The sequence below is a fragment of the Phyllobates terribilis genome, unplaced genomic scaffold (assembly GCF_046119375.1).
Source record: "Phyllobates terribilis strain yellow unplaced genomic scaffold, ASM4611937v1 Scaffold_3__8_contigs__length_932513732, whole genome shotgun sequence".
NCBI classification, from domain to species: Eukaryota; Metazoa; Chordata; class Amphibia; order Anura; family Dendrobatidae; genus Phyllobates; species Phyllobates terribilis.
Genome location: NW_027362763.1, coordinates 225791930 through 225817980, shown reverse-complemented (window position 1 = coordinate 225817980; position 26051 = coordinate 225791930).

Here is a 26051-nt window from a genome sequence, read left to right as displayed (position 1 = left end):
TTTGGATTTTATACTTTGAAATTGATGCTTAAATATGAATACATTTTATACTAAATATTGCATTTTAGCCCCTTTTAATTCCGGGCACAACAATGGATCCAAATGGCACAATTTGTGAAAAAAAGATCTTTTGTTCTTATCTCAGACAACCCTTGTAATACTTTTGTTAAGCATAGACCATAATAGAGTGTGAGAAATTACTACATTTTAAATCTGAAAATATGACTTTAATTGCTAAGATTCTCTAATTCCATTAGTGTTTTCCGCAATGAACAAAGTATAAAAGTATTTAAATTATTTACCTTTCTATACAGACACAAATGTCCTCCCGCCAATTACCGTGAGATATGGGTTTGAAAATAGCTATTTGTGTTGTATTTTTACCTCCACATTTACAATTAGTAATGCTATTAATGGTTCCTGTACTTAGTGTTACTAATTATATTGCTATGAACTAAGGGTTTTAAAAATAGCTGTTGCCATCAACCACCAATTAATGCTTAATGAGAGCCATAAACCAGACATCGTAATGAATTTCAAAATTATTGCGACTTGTGTTGCTCTAGAAATCACAACCCTGTGTGGCCAAGCATACAAAGCACTGATTTAGAATATTTTCAACAATTTATTATAGCCTGCTCACCCTTACATTGTTCTGAACTTAAGACAATTTTTCAATTAAAATGACAGAAAGAGTTTGTTATGAAATACGGTAGAATGATTTAAGATACTAAAAAACAAAGCGTAACAATGGTCAAATTTAGGACTTGTAGAACTAAAGAGTAAGAGATGATTAAAGAATATCGTTTTATTGTACATGTTGAAATGGGAATTATTTACTTATAAAATTAATTTGTTATGAGCAAGTCTGCGGAAATTCGAATTTGATGGATTCATTGAAATTCAACTGGGAAATTTGATTCAAATGGAATTTATTTGACATGAATAGAATGTGTCTTATCATGGTCTGAGGTCTTTCCATACCTCAAAGCATACAAAATATAGGTTCAAAATTTGTAAAAAAAAATTATACTAATTTCACCCCAACCCTCACTTATCCTGCAATGCAGCAATGCTCTGATCTGGTCTTTAGTAGAGATGAGCGAATGTTTTGATTTTCGGGTTCGGCGAATAAACCTGAGCATCAAAAAATGTTCGTGTTTGGGCTCCCAATCACAAATCCGAATATGAACATGACCCTGAACATCCCTGGTTTCCCACTCTGTCATCTGCGTGACAGCGTGGGAATCAGGGCCTCTGATCGGCAGTAATATCATTACAGCTGGTCTCAATGCTGCGGGGTTCATACTGACAGCTGTCAGCATGATCCCTGCAGATGTGACAGTGACCCGCGGTAATATCGCTGCCGCCGGTCACAGCACTGCAGGTATCATACTGACAGCTGTCAGCGTGATCCCCACAGATTTGACAGTGGCCTGCAGGAATCGGGCTGTTACTGGCGGTAATATAGCTACCGTCTTTAACAGCACTGCGGGGACCATACTGACAGCTGTTAGCGTGATCCCCGCAGCTGTGACAGTCACTCGTGGTAAAAAGCTTACTGCAGGTGACAGGTGCCGGCTGATGGGGCTACTACCCCCATCATCCGGCGCCTGCTGTCACAGTGCACACACTGCCCAAGCGCCGCTGATGGGAGAAGTAATCTCTCATCAGCGTGCTTGAGCGGTGAAAGTGAAAGTAAAAAAAAAAAGTGAAAATAAATATTTAAATAAAAATTATAAACACATATACTCACCAATCACTTACCTGCACTGACCCCAATGTTCCCCAGCTGTCAGTATGATCCCCGCAGCGCTGTTACTGGCGGTAGCTTTATTACCACCGGTAACAGCCCGATTCTGCGGGTTACTGTCACATCTGCGGGGATCATGCTGACAGCTGTCAGTATGGTTCCCGCAGCGCTGTGGCCGGCGGTTGCTATATTAACGCCTGTAACAGCTCGATTCCCGTGGGTGACAGTCACAGCTGCGGGGATCACGCTGACAGCTGTCAGTATGATCCCCGCAGCGCTGTTACCGGTGGTAATGATATTACCGCCGATCACAGGCCCTAATTTCCACACTGTCATGCAGATGACAGCGTGGGAAACCAGGGATGTTCATGTTCGGGGCCAACTTTTGCAGATTTTTGCACAAAACCTCGGTAACTCTAACATGAATCCAAATGTGCCATATTCGTGCCGAATTTGAAACTGGTGATCATTCGCCGAACAAATTCGCTCATTTCACCTTTGCTGGAGGAACTGTAATGCTACTGGCAGTCTGACTCACATCTTTTGGAGCTGTAAAGCTCTCAAATCATACTGGTCTGGAATTGAATCTTTAATTAACAACATCACAGGTTTAAACATACATCTTTCACCAGAACTGGTGCTCCTCCTTTTGGGCCTTAAAACCCTCCCATGCAGATACAGACCTATCATCACTCATATACTCCTTACAGCAAAAAGCAATATTGCTACCCTTTGGAAAGACCCTCTTCCCCCAACTGTGGAAAAAACTATAGAAAAATTAGCATGCCACAACCCGTATGAATATACATGCGCCCTTAGAAACAATCTTTTCAAAAAATACTTCAGAAAATGGGAGGATTGGAACTCTATTATGATTCCAAAACATTCACCGTAGAGACCTTAGCATTGTTTAAAACTATATTAGTCTTCTCAATCTAACTCGACTCATCATCCTCATTCATCTAATTGTATCTAACTTTCAGGATAGTCATAGTGGGCATATTGTGTCTTAATATCACCATCCGATTTTCCCTTCTCCCTTGTTTTCCTGAAACATTTCTGTGTACTTCCAAATATGTAAATAGTTATCTTTGTATACCTTGGCAACTTATTTTACGAACGAATCAAACAAGTCACCCGTCTATGAAATGTACCTATAAGATATAGCTTATGTATCTAAAGCTATGAATCATATCACCAACTGAATAATTTCAGGTTTACGACGGTATTCACCTTGTTTACTTGTGTACCTCTATTTCACTATACATGTACTGTTTGTATGAAATCTATATAAATAATTTTTTTTTTTCATTCTACTTGAAAATTTAATAAAAAAATATTTGAATATAATAGCGCATGTTGGTTACTCATGTGCCAGTTCATGCATGTAGTAGTCAAATTATTGCAATTTTTGCTTCTACTCAGTCATTTTTAACAAAGTTGGAAGATAATATAAGTTGTGTCATCTTTTGCAGTTTCCAAAAAGGCTAGCCAACCTTTGCTGCCCCAACGAACTGCAGACCCGTGACCGCTGCTGGCCACAGCTAGAGTTGTGGGTGAGGATGCAGTGCTTGTCGTGGTTGCATCACTCCGTTTCTGTGCAGGAAGACACAATGTAAGCTCCTCCACCTTATCTGCTGAGCTACTCAGCTGCCTCTGGGTTCACTCCAAGTGAGATCTACAACGTCATCTTCATCTTCTCTGTTCGACCACTCCTCATCCTGAGAGTCACCCTATTCCTGTTCCTGCCCAGACAGCACAGTACAGTCCGCGTGCGCCTCAAGTATCTAAGTCTCATCAGGATCACCTCCACCCCCGGGGATTAATGTCTGGTGCCAAAGGTCTGGATTCTGCTTGGACCCTACTTTGTCTTCTCCAGATCAAACTGAACAAAAATTGGGCATTGCAGCACATGCTTTCCTCCTCTTTAGTCTCTGAATCTTTGGAGCAGACCTCTAATGTCCATGGAATATAATGTGTTAACAGCTCTGCAGACTTGCCCATCTGTGGTTCCCCACAGTCAGTTGGGTGGTTGGAGAGTTGTGATGTGGTGGAAACAAGGGTAATTGAGGTGCTACCTCTAAGGACTGTACTGTGTGTGATGTTAAGGTGGAGGAAGAGGAGGAGAGGATACTTGATGCAGCACTTGCCATCTACTGGAGCACATGCTTGTTCTGGTCCTCATCTACAATGCATACCGCTGTGCAGCTGCTGAAGAAAGGGAATGGAGTAGCCCATCCAGTAACAGAAGTTGTCAAATGCTGTGCAATTGCTTACTGCAGCAAAAAAAAACTACTACTCATCTCTCATATCATCCCTGTCTCACAACCCTAAACAGCTATTCAGTACTTTCAATTCTCTCCTCTGTCCACCAGCTCCCCCTCCCTCTCCTCTCTGCTGAAAAATTTGCCTCATTCTTCAAGCAGAAGATTAACAACGCAAGGCAAAGCATTTTCTTAAAGTCTCCACAGCCCCTCCTCATAACTACTCAACTCTCTCCCTCCAAAACCAGCTTCTCCGCCATCACAGAAGATCAACTTTCCTCTTTACTCTCCAAATCACATCTCACCACCTGTGAACTTGACCAAATCCCGTTCCACCTCATTCCAAACCTTACCACAGTCTTCATCCCAACCCTAACCCACCTCTTCAACCTGTCACTTAAAACTGGTGTCTTCCCCTCATGCTTCAAACATACCTCAATCACACCCATCCTCAAAAAGCCCTCCCTTGACCAATCTTCTGTGTCTAGCTATCACCCCATATGACTTCTCCACTATGCCTCAAATCTACTGGAACAGCACGTCCATTATGAACTGCCCTCCCTCTTCTCCTTCTGCTCCCTCTTTGACCACTTACAATCTTGCTTTCGACTGCACCATTCCACTGAAACTGTCCTGACTAAAGTCACTAACTACCTACTAACCGCCAAATCCAACCGACACTACTTTGTCCTCCTCCTCCTAGACCGGGCATCTGCCTTTGACACAGTAGACCATTCCCTCTTATTACAGACTCTCTGATCTCTTAGCATTACAGACTTGGCCCTATCTTGGATCTCGTCATACCCAACAGACAGGACATTCAGTGTCTCCCACTCAAACACCACCTACTCATCTCACCCCCTATGTGTCCGTGTCTCCCGAGGTTCAGTTCTAGGACCCCTGCTCTTCTCCATCTACACCTTCGGCCTGGGACAGTTCATAGAGTCTCACGGTTTTCAGTATCACCTTTATGTTGATGACACACAGGTCTACCTCTCTGAACCTTATATTATCTCCCTACTAACTAAAATCCCACAATGTCTGTCCGCACTTCCTTCTGTGCTAGATTTCTAAAAGTTAACATGGATAAAACTGAATTCATCATCTTTTCACCATATCATTCAACCCCCCCAACTGACCTCTCCATCAAAGTCAATGGCTGCCCACTCTCCCCAAACCCACAAGCTTGATTCTGATCGCGGTTTCAAACCTGTCAGCCCTTTCCACTTCCTGCTGACTCCAACTCCAAAATATCTCCAGGATCCGCACATTCCTCAACCATGAACCTGCAAAAACACCAGTGCACGCCCTCATCATCTCCCGCCTCCACTACTGTAACCTCATGCTCTGTGGCCTCCCTTCTAACACTCTCACAACCCTCCAATATATCCTAAACTCTGCTGGCCAATTAATCTACCTGTTACCCTGCTATTCCTAGGCTTCTCCCCTCTGTCAGTCCCTGCACTGGCTCCCTTTTGCCCAGAGACTCCAGTTCAAAACCTTAACTTTGGCATACAAAGCCATCCAAAACCTGTCTCCTCCATACATCTAACCTAGTCTCCTGGTATTTACCTGCACACAACCTCTGATCCTCACAAGACTTCCTTCTCTATTCCCCTCTTATCTCCTCCTCCCACAATCGCATACAAGATTTGTCACGTGCATCTCCCCTACTCTGGAAATCTCTCCCTCAACATATCAGACTCTCGCCTACCGTGGAAATCTTCGAAAGGAACCTGAAGACCTACCTATTCTTACAAGCATACAACCTACAGTAACCCTCTCTCCACAATACCGCTGCTCGACCAGCTCTACCCTCACCTACTGTATCCTCAGGCACCTCTTTCGGGAGGGGTGAGCACTAAATCAGACCCACTATGAACTAAAGTACACACAGGGGAAACAAACAGGGGAATACACTTAGCTCCAAGATAACACCGGAGAAAGCACAGCAACGATCCACGAAGGAATGCCAAGGTAATTCTAGTCGACTACTAGAATCCCAGGCCTGAATAGGTATAACACGCTATCACCAGCACCTCTCTGAGGATCTGAGTGTATTTAAGGAAAGAGCAAGGTAGTGCTGATTAACAGCAGAAATGTGGGATACCTCAGCTTCCCAAAGGGAAAGGTATAATCCCGAAGCAAGGTGAGGATCACCGCTGGGTCATAAAGAGAGAGGAATCATAAAAGGATTAGGGAAGAGCGAATGTTTCAATATTCGGTTCTGATTACTATCGCCGAATATGCAACCTTTGCCGATTTATTTGTCGAACATTCGTCAAACATTATCGAAAGCCATAGGATTCAATGTGAGTCAAAAAAATGCATATACCACACATTCAAATGGGCCCAAAAGCTGCCAAAATATATCAAATTAGGGGTAGACACCTAGAAAGTGCCATCAATTGACCCAGAGTACAAGTACTATAATTATTATTATTATTATTATTATTACAGCGACATTTATTCCGTGGCGCTTTATATGGGAAAAGGGGTCACCGTTGGTGACTCACCAACTGGTACAAGAGGAGAGAGGACCCTGCCTGCGAGGGCACACAAACAATCTACAAGGGATGGGTGAGGATACAGTAGGTCAGGGTACAGTTAGACGTGCAGCGATATGCTGGAGCGAGGGTTACCTCAGATTGTACACTTGTCAGAAGAAGTGGGTCTTCACCTTCCTTTTCAGGGTTTCCACGGTAAGGAACAGTCTGATGTGTTGGGGTACAGTGTTACACAGTAGGTGAGATGCATGGGACAAATCTTGTATACGATTGTGAAAAGACGAGATAAGAGGGAAGCAGCGAAGGATATCATGGAAGGATGGGAGGTTGCATGCAGGTACTAGTACAGGGAGACTAGGTCACACATGTATGGAGGAAACAGGTTTTCAATGGCTTGGTATGCCAAAGTTAGGCTTTTCAACTGGAGTCTCTGGGCAAAAGGGAGGCAGCGCAGGGATTAACAGAGGGGAGAAGCCTGGGAATAGTGGGGTGACAGGTGGATTAATCTGCCAGCACAGTTTAGGATAGATGGAAGAGGTGCGAGAGTGGTAGAAGGGAGGCCACAGAGCAGGAGCTTGTAGTAGTCGAGGCGGGAGATGATGAGGGAGTGCACTGGTGTTTTTCTACATTTATGGTTGAGGAATGTGCAGATCCCCAAGATACTTTGGAGTTGGAGTCAGCAGAAAGTGGAAAGGGCTTGGATCTGATGTTTGAAGGACAGATCAGAGTCAAGCTTGCAGGACATGGGAGAGTGGGCAGCAATTCACTTTGATGGATAGGTCAGTTGGGGGGAATGAATGAAATGGTGGAAAGCTGATGCATTCAGTTTTATCCATATTAAGCTTTACAAATCTAGCAGAGAAGAAAGATGAAATGGAGGACACATTGTGGGATTCTGGTTTAGTAAGGAGCTGGTGGACAGAGGAGAGACTTGAAAGTACTAAATAGCTGTTTAGGGTTGTGAGACATGTATAATATGAAAGAAGAGAAGTAGGTTTGTTTTTCTGCAGTGAGCAATTGTGCAGCATTTTGAAAACTTCTGTCATTGGACTCCACTCCCTTTCTTTGGCAGTCGCACAGCGGTACGCCTTGTAGATGAGGGCAGGAAGAACATGTGCTCCAGTAGATGACAAGCGCTGCATTAAGTGGCCTTTGCTCCTCTTCCTCCACCTTAACATCACACACAGTACAGTCCTCAGAGGTGGAACCCCAAGTACCCTTCTTTTCAACCACGTCACAACTCTGCAACCACCCAACTGACTGCGGGGAACAACAGATGGGCGAGTCTGCAGAGCTGTTCACACATTCTATTCCGGGGCATCAGAGGTTTGATCCAAAGCTTCACAGACTCAACAGGGGGAAAGCATGTGTAGTGATGCCCAAAAATTTTTTCAGTTGATCTGGGCCCAGACGAAGTAGGGTCCGAGAAGAATCCAAACCCTCATCACCAGGGTTTGGATTCTTGGGGTGGGCATGGATGGGTTGGAGAACTAAATAAATACACACCGGAACATGGAGAACTAAACTATTAGAAAACAGAGGTTGGAGAACTAATCTAATATAACAATAGAGGTTGGAAAACTAACCTACTAAACAGCTAGGGTTGCAGAACTAAACTAATACACACCAGGGGATGGAAAACTAAATCACTAGACACCAAGGTGTCACTAGACAGCAAGTGTTAGAATCCCCAAGGCTTGCAGGACAAACCTCTGTATCTAACACTTCCTCCAGTGCTTCTGCATCCTCCACCTCCTCTAGGGCCTCCACCTGCACCCTCAACCTCTGCCTTAATGAGACAGACGTTCCAACAGTGCTGAGAGCTTCCCCCCACCTCTGTACTGCGCAGCCAGGGCTCACCTATATCAGGTAGTGTTAAAATTATTATGCATTGGAGATTGCAGTCATATAGCTGTAGAGTTGTGGACAGCTCTCCAGGCCGTGTTTGAGCAATGGCTGTCTCCACTGAACCTGGAGCAAGGGAAGGCCATATGCAATAATGGTGCAAACCTGGTGGCTTCCCTACATCGCTGCAACTTCAGAAACGTGCATCCTCAGCCTGATGGTACAGCAATTTCTCTGCCACTATCCCGGCCTGGATGCACTGTTGCAGAAACCACGGTCTCTGTGTGCTCTTTTAATACTATAAAAATTAGCACAATCTTTAGTATAAAAATTAGACTACTAGACAATGAGCAAACTCCTTCGTGATGACAGAGGCCACCATCTCCTTAGCTTGCTGGTACTTTTCTGTGGGAATGAGCTTGTCTCCAACCAGCCAGTAATATCCAGTGAATGGCACGCAGTGGTTTGGTATTAGCACCCAGTACCAGAAGCGAAGCCATCCACAATTTCCATTCCTCAGGATTTTTATTTGGTAGATTGGCTGCCCAAACATTAGTTTCTCACAAGGGAGCTGAAGACACTGAGTGGCAGTAGGTGAAAGTTTCTCCAGCATGACTTGTTTGTTATTGTTAGATATCACAGGGAGAATATAACTGGGGGTTGCCAAGGTGCCATATTGCATCTTAAGTTTTATAGGTCCTGCACTTGCGGCCTTACATTATACAGGATGTTGTGGAAGGAGACAGTAGGTTGTGGAGTTGCATTAGCTCCGGTGGTGTTGAGGTGACAGCGAGGCAATGGCAGACTGTAGGCTGTCTTGAAGAGATGGGTTTTCAGGTTCTATCTGAAGGATCCAAATGTGGTGCCTAATCGGACGTGTTGAGGCACAGAATTCCAGAGGATGGGGGATATTTGGTAGAAGTCTTGGAGGCGATTCGGTGAGGAACAAATAAGTGTGGAGGAGAGAAGGAGGTCTTGGGAGGACCAGAGATTACATGTTACGGATCCGGGTGGTGGAACCTCTGTGCTTCGGTCCAAGGAGGAATCAGAAGAGCATGACTAAGTGCCTACTTGGCCTGACCAAGGTTGCATGGCGGCTTAATCGACTCCGTGAACCAGGGAGGGACCGAACAGGGGAACCAGGTGTTACTCTGGGACCGACCTTGTGTGAGAGAAGATGACTCCCACGGGTCAGATGGCAGGAACTGACCAGTACAGTGGATGCGCACGGCAGAAAGGCTGACGGGTGGTCCGGATACATAATCAGACTGTAGTATCGGCGTTTCTGCCCCATGACATCCAGAGACGCCGTCCCCCTTGCCGCCACGCTCCCGGCCCGGCGACTTCCGGCTCTCCTGCTGCTGCTGTCGGCGCGCTCAGCTTCCCGGGCACTGTGCTTAGGGTGCGCACGCTCCCTCCCTCTTAAAGGGGCTGCGCGCACCGTCCTAAGGGGTCCCCGGACAATGGCCGGAGGACCTCTCATATAAAAGGCACCACCTCCGTGCAAAGTTGCAGCTTTGTGTCCTAAACTCTGCTTTAGCCCTCAGGTCCCACTGCTAGTCTAACTACCAGTCCAGTCCGCCAGCCTGACTACCAGTCCAGTCTGCCAGCCTGACTACCAGTAAAGTCCGCCAGCCTGTCTACCAGTCCAGTCCGCCAGCCTGTCTACCAGTCCAGTCCGCCAGCCTGTCTACCAGTCCAGTCCGCCAGCCTGACTACCAGTCCTGTCCGCCAGCCTGACTACCAGTCCAGTCCACCAGCCTGACTACAAGTCCTGTCCGCCAGCCTGACTACCTGTTTCCGCCAGCCAAGTGTACTCTCCAGCCCAACGGTCTGCCTACGATCCAAACCCGCCAGCCTGTCTATGGGCCTGGCTTGCCTGCCTACCTGGAGAACATACCAGTTACCTGCCGTGCCTATAATCCAGCCTACCTGGAGGCTCCTACCAGTTACCTGGCGTGCCTATCAGTCAGCCTGCCTGGAGGCTCTTACCAGTTACCTGCCGTGCCTATGCAGAGGCTCCTGCCAGTTACCCGTGGGAGTCACCTGCTCTCATACAAGGACAGGCCCAGAGTAGCACCTGGTCCCTCTGCTCGGTCCTCGGAGTCGATTGAGCCGCCGTGCGACCTTGGTCAGTCCGAGTTGATACCTAGTTACGCCCCTCTGGTCCCTCCTTGCACCACAGCACAGAGGTTCCACCACCCGGATCTGTAACACAGGCTGGGTCATCAGATAGCCAGATGGGTGCTCTAGGTAGGCAAGCTCACGGGCACGACAGGTAACAGGCAGGTGCTCCAGGTAGGCAGGCTAGCGGGCACGGCAGATAACTGGCAGGTGCTTCCAGGTAGGCAGGCTGGTGGGCACGGCAGGTAACGGGCTGGTGCTCCAGGTAGGCAGGCTGGTGAGCACGGCAGGTAACAGGCAGGTGCTCCAGGTAAGCAGGATGGTGAGCACGGCAGGTAACTGGCAGGCAGACTGGTGAGCAGGACTGACAGGCAAACTGACAGGCAGGACTAACAGGCAGCGACCTGAGGGCTGAAGCAAGTGTTAGCACATGGAACAACAACCTTGCACAGGCACCTCCATATTGGAGGAGGTGCTTAAAATAGGGTCAACATCCCCAGATTCTGTTTCCCGTCTCCGCTTCAGTGGACAACCCTGCCGCGCAGTCTCTGGTCAGCGAATTTTCCACCATTTGGGAGGACACTAGATCCGCACTTCTTCAATCTTCTGAGCGGAAGAAGAAACATGCTGATGAGAGACGCCTGGACCCACCTCAATTCCGTCCGGGAGACAAGGTTTGGCTCTCCTACAAACATGTTCGTCTCAAAATACCCTCCTATAAGTTTGGTCCACGGTTCATCGGTCCATTTGAGGTCCTCAAGCAAATCAACCCAGTAGCCTACAAGTTAAAACTCCCGGCCACCTTACGGATTCCCAACTCCTTCCACGTATCCCTCCTCAAACCAGTTGTGCTTAATTCTTTTTCCGACAATCCAAGTACCTCCCATGCGCCGGTCACCGCTGAGGACATCTATGAGGTAGAGAACATTCTGGGCACCAAGAGGGTAAGAGGAAAAACCTTTTTTCTGGTGGCTTGGAAGGGGTTTGGCCCAGAAGAGAGAACTGGAGAATAGAGATGAGCGTTGTTCGACTCGAACTGTTCGCCAATCTCAAATTCGAGCTGTTTTGGGCGGTGTTCGAGCCGTTCGGCGAACACGAACGATTTGAGAAAAATTCGGCTGTTTGAGGTTATGTTCGATAACTGTTCGTGCACCAAAATCATAACTGGATTTTTTCTCAGTAATGATGAAAATTAATGCTAATACGCAGTTTGAGTGTACAGCGGGGCGGGGGGAGGGGCAGGGGATGGATCTCTGCAGGAATAATGAAGATCTCCATTTTTTTTTCTCTTTCCCGGATTTACAGTGGGGAGGTGCAATCTGTCAGCCTATCAGCAGCGCACACACGGAGCAAAGTGCTTTTTTTCACACAAGCAAGGGCATGTGTCATTGGCAGTGTATGTCACATGTCCTTGCCCTATAAGACCAAGCCATTATCCCCGTCGCCACCATTTTCTCACTGCTGCAGCTGCATGTTAGACGGCACCGCTGTTGCTGTGTGCGCTATACCTTGTTAATTTCAAGCAATTTTCGCACAAATCTACAGATAGCTTGGGAGTAGGGAATAGTTGTTATTGCAGTCCTTTTAAGGACTAGGTTACAGCATTTCCTATGACTTTTATGAGGCAGGTCTGTGCTCTTAAATAGATAGGTTGTGGGAGTAAAAACTAATTGTAATTGCAGTCCTTTTCAGGACTAGGTTACATCAGTTCCTATCAGTTTTTGCCAGGCAGGTCTGTGCCAGTGCTGTGCAAGTTTTTTTCACAGCATTTGGCTGAATCTAGCAAAGCTAATCCTTTTTGGCCTATTGCAGAGTGTGTTAGTCAGTGGAGTAGCCTATCTGTGTTGCAAGATACACCACCTGTGTATAGAATACCAATTTTTTTACTGCACCTAGTGAAGTAAAACCTTTTGGGCATAGCATCATTCTATTAGTCCATCTATACTGACCTCCATCAGGTTGCAAATTGAATATAATTTTTTTCTGCATCTAGCTCTGAAAAAATATTTGGGATTCTAGCAGTGTGTGGGACTTGTTCTATTAGTCCATCTATACTGACCTCCATCAGGTTGCAAACTGAATATAATTTTTTTCTGCATCTAGCTCTGAAAAAATATTTGGCCTTCTAGCAGTGTGTAGGACTTGTTCTATTAGTCCATCTATACTGACCTCCATCAGGTTGCAAATTAAAAATAATTTTTATCTGCATCTACCTCTGAAAAAATATTTGGGCTTCTAGCTGTGTGTGGGACTTGTTCTATTAGTCCATCTGTACTGACCTCCATCAGGTTGCAAACTGAATATAATTTTTTTCTGCATCTAGCTCTGAAAAAATATTTGGCCTTCTAGCAGTGAGTGGGACTTGTTCTATTAGTCCATCTATACTGGCCTCCATCAGGTTGCAAAATGAATATAATTATTTTCGGAATCTAGCTCTGAAAAAATATTTGGCCTTCTAGCAGTGTTTGGGACTTGTTCTATTAGTCCATCTATACTGACCTCCATCAGGTTGCAAACTGAATATAATTTTTTTCTGCATCTAGCTCTGAAAAAATATTTGGCCTTCTAGCAGTGTGTGGGACTTGTTCTATTAGTCCATCTATACTGACCTCCATCAGGTTGCAAACTGAATATAATATTTTTCTGCATCTACCTCTGAAAAAATATTTGGGCTTCTAGCTGTGTGTGGGACTAGTTCTATTAGTCCATCTATACTGACCTCCATCAGGTTGCCAACTGAATACAATTTTTTTCTGCATCTACCTCTGAAAAAATATTTGGGCTTCTAGCTGTGTGGGACTTGTTCTATTAGTCCATCTATACTGACCTCCATCAGGTTGTAAATTGAATACAATTTTTTTCTGTATCTAACCCAGCCAATACATTTGGCCTAATACCACAGTTTGGCCACTCAGCTCTGCTCGGTTCCCATCCATTGATTTTTTGTGCAAACAACTCCAGAGTTGTGAATTAGGTAACCACCAAAATGAGTGGAAAAAGGCCTGCTGCTGGTGGAAAGGGGAATAGACGTGTTGGGAAGGGGAAAAAAGGTTGTGTCCGTGGGGTAGGTGTTAAAGCAACAGTAACATCTGCAGAAGAAAGACCATCTTCCAGCCAAACTAAAATGTCTAGTTCGTTTAGCGGACAATGTGATAAGATCCCTTTCTTACGGCCACGCCAATCGCTACAAATTCCAGATGAGGCACAAAAACAGCAGGTGCTTCAACGGATATCAAGTGTTCCTTTAAGTGGGCTCTCCTCCACATCAACTTCAACATCACAAATACTCCAGTCCTCAAAGGTGTCACCCCAATCGCACTTGCTTCCTCACAGCTCCCAAAACTCCAGCTGCCCGTCTGAGTATGAGGTAGAACAGATGGTTGAGTCTGCAGAGCTGTTTACTCATACTATAGCCTGGGAATCAGAGGTCAACTCCAGCGCTTCTGTGAATCCAGACGAGGAAATGATCTGCACTGATGCCCGGAATCTTTATGAGTCGGATCCAGGACCAGACGCAGAAGGTTCTGACCATAATGTAGACCCTCATTCCCAAACTGTAACTCCTGTTGGTGGAGACAATGAGGAAGACGATGATGAGACTCAAATACCTGATTGGAGCGACAACTTTAGTTTTTTGTCAGGGCAGGAACAGGTTGGCTCTGAGGACGACGGGTGTGATAACGCACAGGGTGATTATAATGAGGTTGGAGATCCCACTTACTGTCAACCCACAGTCAGCCAAGAGATGAGGTCAGCAGAGGAGGTGGAGGAGGATGCTAGTGACGACGAGGTCAGGTTGCGCCTTCCTGGAAAGAGACGTAGTACTGGAAGCACGTCAACAACTGCATCCTCAAACACAACTCTGCCTCTCACCACAAGTCATGGTGGCTCTTCAGGTCGCATGCGTGCTAAGCCTTGCATAGCCTGGGCATTTTTTCAGATCGATAAAGATAACCCAACTCGTGTTATCTGTAACATTTGTCAGCAAAAGCTAAGTAGAGGCCAAAAAATACATAGTTAGAGTACTTCATGCATGAACCGGCACATGGAAATGAAGCATAAGTTGCAGTGGGAAGCTCACTGTGCTACAATGCGGCCTAGCCGGCCGGGCCAACCACCGTCTGCCATATCTTGTGCATCCGCGGCCTCTTCATCCTCTGTGACTGGGGGGACAGCAGTCACACCTGTTTTGGGGCGCAGACCTGCCAACCCTTTACCCGCAACAGCCAGCGTGATTGGCAGGTCATCATTTTCTTTGGAGGTGGAAACACCAGCTGGTGTTGAGCGCTGTCCAACATCGATAGCACCACCTTTGGATCAAAGCAACCTAACATGTCCGCCTGCATCTTCCTCACAGACCGGCAGTTTGCCAGGGACACCCTTATCAACCCCGTCTAAGCACAATAGCCAGCCCTCGGTCCCTCAGATGTGGACAAGTAAAAGACCATTTCCTCCTAGCCATGAGAAAGCTAAGAGGTTGAATTTCACCATCTGCAAGCTCTTGGCTACAGAAATGCTGCCTTTCCGCCTGGTGGACACAGAGGATTTTCGAGACCTTATGTCCGTCGCAGTGCCCCAGTACCAGATGCCCAGTCGGCACTACTTCTCAAAGAAAGGTGTGCCTGCGCTCCACCAGCATGTCGCACACAACATCACCGCTTCTTTGAGAAACTCTGTGTGTGACAGGGTGCATTTCACCACAGACACTTGGACGAGTAGGCATGGACAGGGGCGTTACATGTCACTGACTGGGCACTGGGTAACTATGGTGATAGCAGGACAAGGGGCTGCTGTCCACGTCTTGCCGTCCCCACGAGTTGTGCGTCAATCCTTTTTATCTCAAAGTTCCTCCACTGCTTCTGCCTCCTCAACCTCCTTTCGGTCCTCCACCTGCACCCAAAGCCTGTCTGGTCATGCCACAAGCTTTCTAACTGCGCAGAAGGGATCCTGCACACCTCCTTACTATGCTGGCAGTAGGGCTCAACATCATCAGGCGGTTTTTACTTTGAAATGTCTGGGAAATGTGAGTCACACAGCTGAGGAGTTGTGGTCAGCTCTGGAGAACCAATTTCATGAATGGTTGTCTCCACTGGACCTGAAACCAGGGAAGGCCGTGTGCGACAATGCTGCAAACCTGGGTGCGGCCCTTCGCCGGGGCAATGTCACACACGTGCCTTGTATGGCTCACGTGTTGAACCTGGTTGTCCAGCAATTTTTAGCCCACTATCCCGGACTAGATGGCCTTCTGCAGAGGGCACGGTCGCTGTGTGCTCACTTCCGCCGTTCGCATCCCGCAGCTCAGCGACTTACATCTCTACAGAAGTCGTTGGGCCTGCCACTTTACCGGCTAAAATGCGATGTGCCTACCCAGTGGAATTCAACTCTGCACATGTTGCAGCGACTGTGGCAGCACCGACAAGACCTGGTGCAATACGTTCTGACGTATAGCCTGGGCCAACGAGATCCAGAGGTGGGGCAAATCACGCTGGAGGAGTGGTCTTAGATCAGGGACCTATGCACCCTTCTGCACAGTTTTGAAATGGCAACGAAGATGTTTAGTGTTGACGATGCCATTATCAGCATGACTATTCCGGTGATTTACATGCTGGAGCACATGTTAAACAGAATTCGGAGTCAGGTGGTGGCACAAGAGGAGGTGGAGGAAGTAGAGGAGGAGGAGTTGTATGCGGAAGGGCTAACATCTGCAAGGTCCAGACGGTCGGCAGCACCAAGGCGGCAGGCATGTGAGGGTGGGGGAGATGGTTTTACCAGGGCGTATGGTAGCAGCCAAACTAGTGAGGAAGGTGCAGGAGCCCAGGAAGAAGTGGAGGACGAACTGATGGAAGACTCATCAGATGAGGGAGACCTTGATCACATTTCTGTTGTGCGAGGTTGGGGGGAGAGGACAGAGGAAGGAAGCATGATTTTTACCTCGCCACCAACACAACAGGGACTTGGTGCTCCTGGATGCGCAACACACATGAGTGCCTTCTTGCTGCACTACCTGCAACATGACCCTCGAATTGTGAGAATTAGAAATAATCCTGACTACTGGGTTGCCACACTGTTAGATCCCCGGTACAAAAGTAAATTTGCAGAAATTATTCCTGCCATAGAAAGGGATGCACGCATGCAGGAGTATCAGCAGAGACTGTTGCAGAATCTTACATGTGCTTTTCCACAAAACACCAGTGGTGTACGTAGTGAATCTCACAGTTCCAACTTGCCAACCATGGGACCGTCGAGTGTTCAGCACTCAAACCGTAACAGAACCACAGTATCTGCTGGTAACATCAATTTTGCGGAATCATTTCACCACTTTTTTAGCCCATCCTTTGCAAGGCCACAGGAGACAAGAAGTCTGACACATAGTCAACGCCTAGAGACGATGGTACTGGAGTATCTCCAAGTAAACATTGAAGCCATGACTGTGTCACTGGACCTTTGCTCTTTTTGGGCTTCCAATCTGGATAAATGGCCGGAGCTAGCCACTTACGCCTTGGAGATCTTGTCATGCCCCGCAGCCAGCGTTCTGTCTGAACGTGTGTTCAGCGCTGCTGGTGGTGTGCTGACAGATAAGCGCACGCGGCTTTCCACTGATAATGTGGACAGACTCACGTTCATAAAGATGAACAAATCATGGATCCGAAATGACTTTTCTATCCCTCTGTCATCCTGGGGAGAGTAAAAGCTTGATGATTGGTTAAAATCACCTCACCAACCGTTTTAAGCTTTCAAATTACTAGTCATGTTTATCTGTATCTTGGCTGGAAAATAATTTGGGCTTTGTAGCAGTGTGCAGCACTGATTCTATTAGGCCATCTATAATAAGCTCCACCAGATTTAAAATTACTAATCATGTTTATCTGTATCTTGGCTGGAAAATAATTTGGGCTTTGTAGCAGTGTGCAGTACTGATTCTATTAGGCCATCTATACTAAGCTCTACCAGATTTAAAATTACTAATCATGTTTATCTGTACCTTGGCTGGAAAATAATTTGGGCTTTGTAGCAGTGTGCAGCACTGATTCTATTAGGCCATCTATACTAAGCTCCACCAGATTTAAAATTAATAATAATTTTTAGCTGCATCTAGCCCGGAAAATAATTTTGGGGCTCCGAGATGCGCAAGACACATAAGTGCCTTCTTGCTACACTACCTGCAACATGACCCTCATATTGTCAGAATTCAAAGTAATCCTGACTACTGGGTTGCCACACTCTTAGATCCCCCAAACTTTTCGATCAACCTTTTCATTTTAATAAAGACCAAAAAAATGGTCATTTTTGAAATTATAAGCATTAGCAGGTTATTAGAAACTGAAATCAAACAGTTTTCAACTCAAAACTTTATTCTAGATGATGTTACATTTTCACATAGGACCCCTTGTTCGAAAGGAGCTTCTGAACTCTCTCGTCCATTGAATTTGTCAGGTTTTGCATGGTTTCTGCTTCAATTGTTTTGCATGAGGACAGAATACCCTCCCAGAGCTGTTGCTTAGATGTGAACTGCCTCCCGCCATCATAGACACTCCTTTTGATGATGCTCCAGAGGTTCTGAATGGGGTAGAGGTCAGGGGAGCATGGGGGTCACACCATAAATTTGTCCCCTTTTATGCCCATATCAGCCAGAGATGCAGATGTTTTATGTGCAGCATGAGATGGTGCATTATCATGCATAAAAATGATCTTGCTCTGGAATTCAGGGTTCTTCTTCTTGAACCATTGCAGGAAGTGCTGTTTGAGAAACTGCACATACATTATGGAGTTCATCTTTACCCCTTCAGGGATCCTAAAGGGGCCGACAATCTCTCTCCCCATGATTCCAGCCCAAAACATTGCTCCACCTCCTCCTTGTTGGCGCTCTAGCCGTGTTTGCGTGGGGTGTCCATCAACCAGCCATCCTCCACTCCATCCATCTGGACCATCGAGCGTTGCACGGCACTCATCCGTGAACAAAACAGTTTTGAAATCAGTCTTCATGTAATGTTTGGCCCACTGGAGCCTTTTCTGCTTGTGTGCAGTGGATAGAAGAGGTCGACAGGATGGCGTATACACAGCTGCAAACCTCTGAAGGACCCTGCATCTTGTTGTTCGGGGGACGTTGGAGGCACCAGCAGCTTCAAAAACTTGTCTGCTGCTATGATAAGGCTTTTTTGCCGCTGCTCTTTTAACCTGACGTAATTGCCTGGAGGAAAGAGTCCTCAATTTGCCCTTATCAGCACGCACACGTGTGTACTGTGAATCAGCTACATACTTCTTGATTGCCAAGACACTTCATCCTGATCATCGCACAATGTTGATTGTAGTCATGCCTTGACCTAAACACTCCACAATTTGTTGCTTCTCAGCAGCCGACACATCCTTTTTCTTTCCCATTTTGGCAGAAAATGTAGGCTGCTTAATAATGTGGGACAGCCTTCTTAAGTAGTCTTGCCTTTCATTGGACACACCTGCCAAACTAATTAGCACAGGTGTCTGCAATTGCTTACAGTGATATAAAGAGCCCTGACACACATCACCATCAATGAGTTTAACTGACAAACAAACAAATTCTTCCCTTATCACTCCTAAACACTTTTTGCATAATAATTTGGAACACAGTGTACATGTGCTTTTCCACAAAACACCAGTGGTTCACGTAGTGAATCTTACAGTTCTAACTTGCCAACCGTGGTCTGTATGGAGTTGTTCAATAAAGGGCCCAAAATTAAGATAACATAGATGGGAGAGGTCTCTATGAATAGGAATTCCTAAGTATTTGATACCCTGTGAGGGCCAGGCAAAGGGAAAGTTGGACTGGATGGATTTCTGTATGGATTTGGGGAGGGAGACATCGAGGGCCTCAGACTTCGCTGCATTGATTTTAAAATTTGACCATGTAACAAAGTGATCTATTTCAGCCATAACAGCATGGATGGATATATGTGATTGAGTGATATATACTAGGACATCATCAGCAAATAGAGAGCACTTGTACTCGGTGCCTCCCACCTCAATCCACCTAATATTGGGGTTATGGCGAATTGATGAGAGCAGGTGCTCCGTCACTAGGATGTATAAGAGAGGGGACAGAGGACATCCCTGCCTTGTCCCATTGGTGATTGTGAAAGGTGATGAAAATGTTCTGATGCACCCCCTGGGCCTTGGGACACCCGGAGCTGAACCCTTTTTGGTGGATGCTGGTGGTTGTAGTCTCCGTGGCGGCGACCCGGTTCCGTAGCTCAGGGTGGTCAAACCAGTGGCGGAACTATTTATGTGGTTTTGATGTTTAAATGTCCGACTACGCCACCCGTGGATTGCGGTCAGAGTGAACCGCCACTGCAGGGCAGACCGCTGAGGCTGGTGTTCTGGGTGCAGCAGAGCGTAGCATAACTCCCCACGGGAGGAGTATAGCGTCAGGGCAGTGTATGCGGAGGATGGGGGTGATGGTGCAGGGCAGCAGCAGTAACGACACGGAGTCAGTGATGCAGTCCAGGGCCTTTACTCACAGTTCTTATTATCCAGACCACGTCTGCAGGTAACGGCTGCCCAGGTCATACTGTGCTCACAAGGTGAGGGGCTCAGACAACTCCCAGATAACTTTGGAGCGCTTCACAGGACCCCCTTTGTGTGTCCTTTGTCTTGCCTTTCTTACCAACCCTTCTGTCCGGCTGCCTCAGGCCTCCTCTTGGTAAACTTGGCGCCAGTTTCCCTGACCTTATGTGGTGCCTTCCTAGCGGGTGTAGCGAGGGGCTGCGCCACATAAAATGTCACAGCCTCCGGTTTCTAGCTGAGGGTCATTTCCTGCCTCCACTAGTTTCGGGGACCGGTCTCCCCCTTTGGCCTGACCCCTCCACGCAGGTGGATTCGGGCGTGCGGTGCCTCGTTCCTGGAGCCTTCTCCGCTCCTCTTCCTTCCCTCTCCCTCTTCCAGGCCTGGGCCTCTGTTACTAGGCCCGCCTCCGGAGCAGAGCTCATGCAGAGCCCCTGCTCCCTGTCACTTCTGCTCAGACTTCTCTGCACTGAACTAAGATGGTGCCCACCTTTTATAATCCCTTCTCAATGCACCCAGGAACTGCTTCCTCCCTGCTCCTGCACTACAGGGTTCCCCTTCCTCAGTGTTCCCTCCCCCCACTCCAGCCAGGGACAGGGACTGTCGTGCCCATCTCAGGGGCATATTGGTCGCTCTGCCCCACGGCAATGTGGTGTAATGCATGCAGGTGTCGGGTCCTGATCCACACTCCATCCTTACCTGAGAGTGAGATATCACACCTCTGGGTGAGGTGCAATACCTCAGTAGCAACCGAGCCCTCAGGGTGCTACAGTTCCATTTATCTTCAGCCTAGGTGACGTATTGCGATACAGGGCCGTGATTTTGGCTATAAAAGGGTCCCCTAGACCCCTACCCCAAGCTTTTTAAGAGAATCATATATGGCGTGCCAGGAGACTCTATGGAATGCTTTCTCAGCATCCAACGAGAGTATCTAATTACAAATTTTTAACTGCATCTAGCCCAGGAAATACTTTGTGCCTAGTAGCAGTGTCTGCTAGTTAGCGGATTATCCCGGCTGTTAAGCAAGCTACACCACCTGTAGTTTGGACACTTAATTTTTTCAAAGGAAATGCTTCGGGACCACGGGATACTCATTGAAGAGCATCAGGAGGCACCCCAAGGCATAGGGGCTGGGACTGGCAGTAGGATGCCTTGCGGTGGACAGCCGAGCTCGATCCTTATAAAAGCTTTTTAACTGCAGCAGCTTTAGTGGACGCTACTGGAGCTGGAATTACGCGGCTGCTGGCATGAGACTTGCCCTCCAATAGATCCTTGTAAATGGATTTAAAGTGTATTCATTCAAATTAGAGAGACAATTTAAATTAAAAGCTTAGAGCTGCCTCCACCACAGGGGGGCTCGCTCGACCCACCAGCGGACAGTCACCAGTATTGGGAGAGGGGGGCTGGCCGTCAGGGTTCACCGCGGCTCTGGCACAAACCCAGCGACACGGAGGTGGCACGGGCAGGAGCGGACTGGCCGTGTCGGCTTTTCACTTTTTGGATTTTAGAAGGGCATGACATGCCTATATCTGTGTCTCCCCCTCCTTTTACTCCTCCACCTCTTATCTTTTCGCATGACTATATGTACTTGTCAATTTTCCATGTGTTAGTTGTGTCTTCTGAGCAGTTTGTCAGCTTTTGGACACCTTTGAAGGTGTTTTCTATGTGTTTCTATGTGTTTTTGTTTGCCTGCCATTGGTTTTAACGGTGTTCGAAGGTGTTCGACGAACAGTTCGACGAACAGTTCGGCGACCACATGGTTGTTCGACGAACCGAACCGAACTCGAACACTATGGTAATGGCTCAACACTACTTGAGAACCCAGGGAGAACATCCACGCCCCGCTTCTCCTTAAAAAATTTCTTTCCGGCCTAAAACAGAGGGGGCGTAAAGGGGGGGTACTGTAGTATTGGCGTCTCTGCGCACGCCGTCCTAAGGAGTCCCGGGCCAATGGCCGGAGGACCTCTCATATAAAAGGCACCGCCTCCATATTGGAGGTGCCCGTGCAAGGTTGTAGCTTTGAGTCCTAAACTCTGCTTCAGTCCTCAGGTCCTGCTGCTAGTCTGACTACCAGTCCAGTCTGGCAGCCTGTCTACCAGTCCAGTCCGTCAGCCTCACTACCAGTCCAGTCCGCCAGCCTGTCTACCAGTCCAGTCCGCCAGCCTGACTACCAGTCCAGCCCGCCAGCCTGTCTACCAGTTCAGTCCGCCAGCCTGTCTACCAGTCCAGTCCGCCTGCCTGACTACCAGTCCTGTCCGCCAGCCTGACTACCAGTCCAGTCCACCAGCCTGACTACAAGTCCTGTCCGCCAGCCTGACTACCTGTTTCCACCAGCCAAGTGTACTCTCCAGCCCGACGGTCTGCCTACGATCCAAACCCGCCAGCCTGTCTATGGGCCTGGCTTGACTGCCTACCTGGAGAACATACCAGTTACCTGCCGTGCCTATCAGCCAGCCTACCTGGAGGCTCCTACCAGTTACCTGGTGTGCCTATCAGTCAGCCTACCTGGAGGCTCCTACCAGTTTCCTGCCGTGCCTATGCAGAGGCTTCTGCCAGTTACCCGTGGCAGTCACCTGCTCTCATACAAGGATAGGCCCAGAGTTTCACCTGGTCCCTCTGCTCAGTCCTCGGAGTCGATTGAGCCGCCGTGCGACCTTGGTCAGTCCGAGTTGATACCTAGTTACGCCCCTCTGGTCCCTCCTTGCACCGCAGCACAGAGGTTCCACCACCCGGATCTGTAACACAGGCTGGTTCATCAGATAGCCAGATGGGTGCTCTAGGTAGGCAAGCTCGCGGGCACGACAGGTAACAGGCAGGTGCTCCAGGTAGGCAGGCTAGCGGGCATGGCAGGAAACTGGCAGGTGCTTCCAGGTAGGCAGGCTGGTGGGCACGGCAGGTGACAGGCAGGTGCTCCAGGTAGGCAGGCTGGTGAGCACGGCAGGTAACAGACAGGTGCTCCAGGTAAGCAGGCTGGTGAGCACGGCAGGTAATTGGCAGGCAGACTGGCGAGCAGGACTGACAGGCAAACTGACAGGCAGGACTAACAGGCAGCGACCTGAGGGCTGAAGCAAGTGTTAGCACACGGAACAACAACCTTGCACAGGCACCTCCATATTGGAGGAGGTGCTTAAAATAGGGGAAGTCCTCCGGCCATTGGCCGGGGACTGTTTAGGATGGCGCGCACGGCCCCTTTAAGAAGGAGGAAGCATGCGCATGCCCAAAGCACAGTGCGCGGGAAGCTGCACGCAGTGCGCGCCACAGTAGCTGCAGGACGGGTGCCGGAAGACGCCGGACAAGGGCCATGGCAGTGAGGGGAACGGTGTCTCTGCCCGGCAGGAGGCAGGGATGCCAATGCTACATTACGCAAGGGAATATATCGGGAGATTAGTTCAGATAAGAAAGGTTATGGATGGCTTTGTACGTCAGTGTTAGTAGTTTGTGTAACATCCCTGGTGGCGTGCTTGCATGGCTTACCATCTCCCACCTTGCAAGACCGCAATCTTACCTTTCAGGCCAGGCTGCACACTTTTGCTCCAGTACCTGCTGTTTGTATGTCTCTTGACTGCAGGCTTAGGGCGTCGGCGCTGTTGCTTTCTGATTCTTAAAGCAACAGTGTCCCCAGCCTATTGCTATGCTCTGCTTGCTCACCGCACCTGCGGTTTTGCTATCCTCTGCCTGTTCGCCGCATCTGCAGTTTTGCCCTGCTCTGTTCACCGCTCCTGCGGTTCTGCTCTGCTTGTTCACCGCATCTGCGGTTTCGCTCTGCTGTCCACCGCACCTGCGGCTCCGTTCCTGTGTCCCAGTCTGTACTGGTCACTATCCTGCCTGCGTTCCTACCTGCCAGTACCCACCTGTCTGCATGCCAGCCGTGCCTGCCAGTGTCCACCTGCCTGCATACCAGCTGTGCCTGTCAATATCCATCTGTCTGCATACCAACCGTGCCTACCAGTGCCCACCTGTCAATATGCCAGTCTAACCTGCCTGTTCCGCATTTCCCGGTCAGGGTCAACAGCTGTGACCGGGGTCTGACCTGGAGTAGCACCTGGTCCCTCTGCTCGGTTCCTCCCTGGTTCACGGAGTCGACTGAGCCACCGTGCAACTTTGGTCGGACCGAGTTGATACTTAGTTACACCCCTCCAGGCACTCCTCGGTTCATGGTACAGTGGGATCACTAATCACGCTCACGCCAGTTAGTCCGGGCGCGAGCGTAACAGTTTGCTCAGGCCATGGTTCCCGTTGAGCCCCATGGCCCTTCGCTCTCAGAGACATTTGAATCCTTGTCTGGCGAATACGTGCACCAAGGAAAAAATTTTTTCGCAAGCTGAGGACCAGACCAAATGGATCTATCGACTGACGACTGGTGTTTCTAGCCTGGGAGGGGGCCAATATTCATGGCACCCTTCCTGGGCTATTAATATCAGCCCCCAGCTGTCTGTCAAGCCTTTGCTAGCTATTAAAATAGGGGGGACCCCACGTCATTTTTTTTGGGGTCCCCCATTTTAATAGCTAGTAAAGGCTAGGTATTCAGCTGGGGGCTGATATTAGTAGCCTGGGAAGCTCCGTGGGTATTACCCCCTTCCCAGGCTTCAAACATCTGCCCCAGCCGTCTGCTTAATCTCCGCTAGAGACTAAAATTACGGGGAACCCCACGCCAATTTTTTTTTTAATAAATCCTTTATTTTAACACTAAATGACAAGTACAGTAATCAACACTATCACTGTACTTATTATATATGTGAGTGACACGTTTCTATCTATGTAATCTATGTGTGATGCTCTATGCTTTCTGTTCTAAATTGTCGGGTACCGATGCTGAATTGCCGGCCGGCTTTTTTAAAGAGACAGTGCATGAAAACACTATTATTTTTTTTAATAAATCCTTTAACACTAAATGACAAGTACAGTAACCAACACTGTCACTGTACTTCTTAAATATGTGACTGACATGTTTCTATATATCTAATCTATGTGTGATGCTCTATTCTTTCTGTTCTAAATTGTCGGGTACAGATGCTGAATTGCCGGCCGGCTTTTTTAAAGACAGTGTCTTCTGAGCAGTTTGTCAGCTTTGGAACACCTTTGAAGGTGTTTCCTATGTGTTTTTATTTGCCTGCCATTGGTTTTAACGGTGTTCGACGGTGTTCGACAGTGTTCTAAGGTGTTCGACGAACAGTTCCACGAACATCCCGGTGTTTGACGAACCGAACCGAACCCGGACACTACGGGGGTGGCACAATACTACTAGTCACCAAGATGGTGAGACCAGTTTTGTTCCCTCTAGTGGACAGAAGAAGTAATCTTCTTGAAGGGAAGGAACGGCCTCCAAATTCTCTGCAGGAAATCCTTGCTGACTTGAAGAAGAGGGGGTGTAAAGGGGGGGTACTGTAACATCCCTGGTGTCGTGCTTGCATGGCTTATAATCTCCCACCATGCAAGAGCGCAATCTTACCTTTCAGGCCAGGCTGCACACTTTTGCTCCAGTACCTGCTGTTTGTATGTCTCTTGTCTGCTGGCTTAGGGCGTCGGCACTGTTGCTATCTGATTCTTAAAGCTACAGTGTGCGCAGTCCTAATGCGTCCCCAGCCTATTGCTGTGAGTCACTGGATACTTAAACCTCCTTCACCCAGTAGGAGGTGCCTGAGCAACACTTTCTTACAGTCTGTTCTGTGCAACTGTGAGTTGCCAGGTCCTGTCCTGACTCTAGTCTGTCCGCCACCCTGGGGGCTGAGTACCCAGGGCCGCTACCTGTATCTCTGACTTCTAGTCTGTTTCCGCCACCCTGGGGGCTGAGTTCCCAGGCTCGTTCCTGTATCTTGTTCCCGGTTCAGTTCCTGTCTGAACAGTGTCCTAGCCAGTCACCTGTTTGTTTCTATGTCCGAACCTTCCCTTTTCCTGCAGTGTCTGAACTTGCATCTAACTCCAACTCATTGTCTCTGTACTTCTGTTTGTGACTTTTGTGTCCACTTTGTGTCCATTGTAAGTACCTTGTGTGTAACTGGTTCTGCTTGTCCCCTTTCCCTTCCT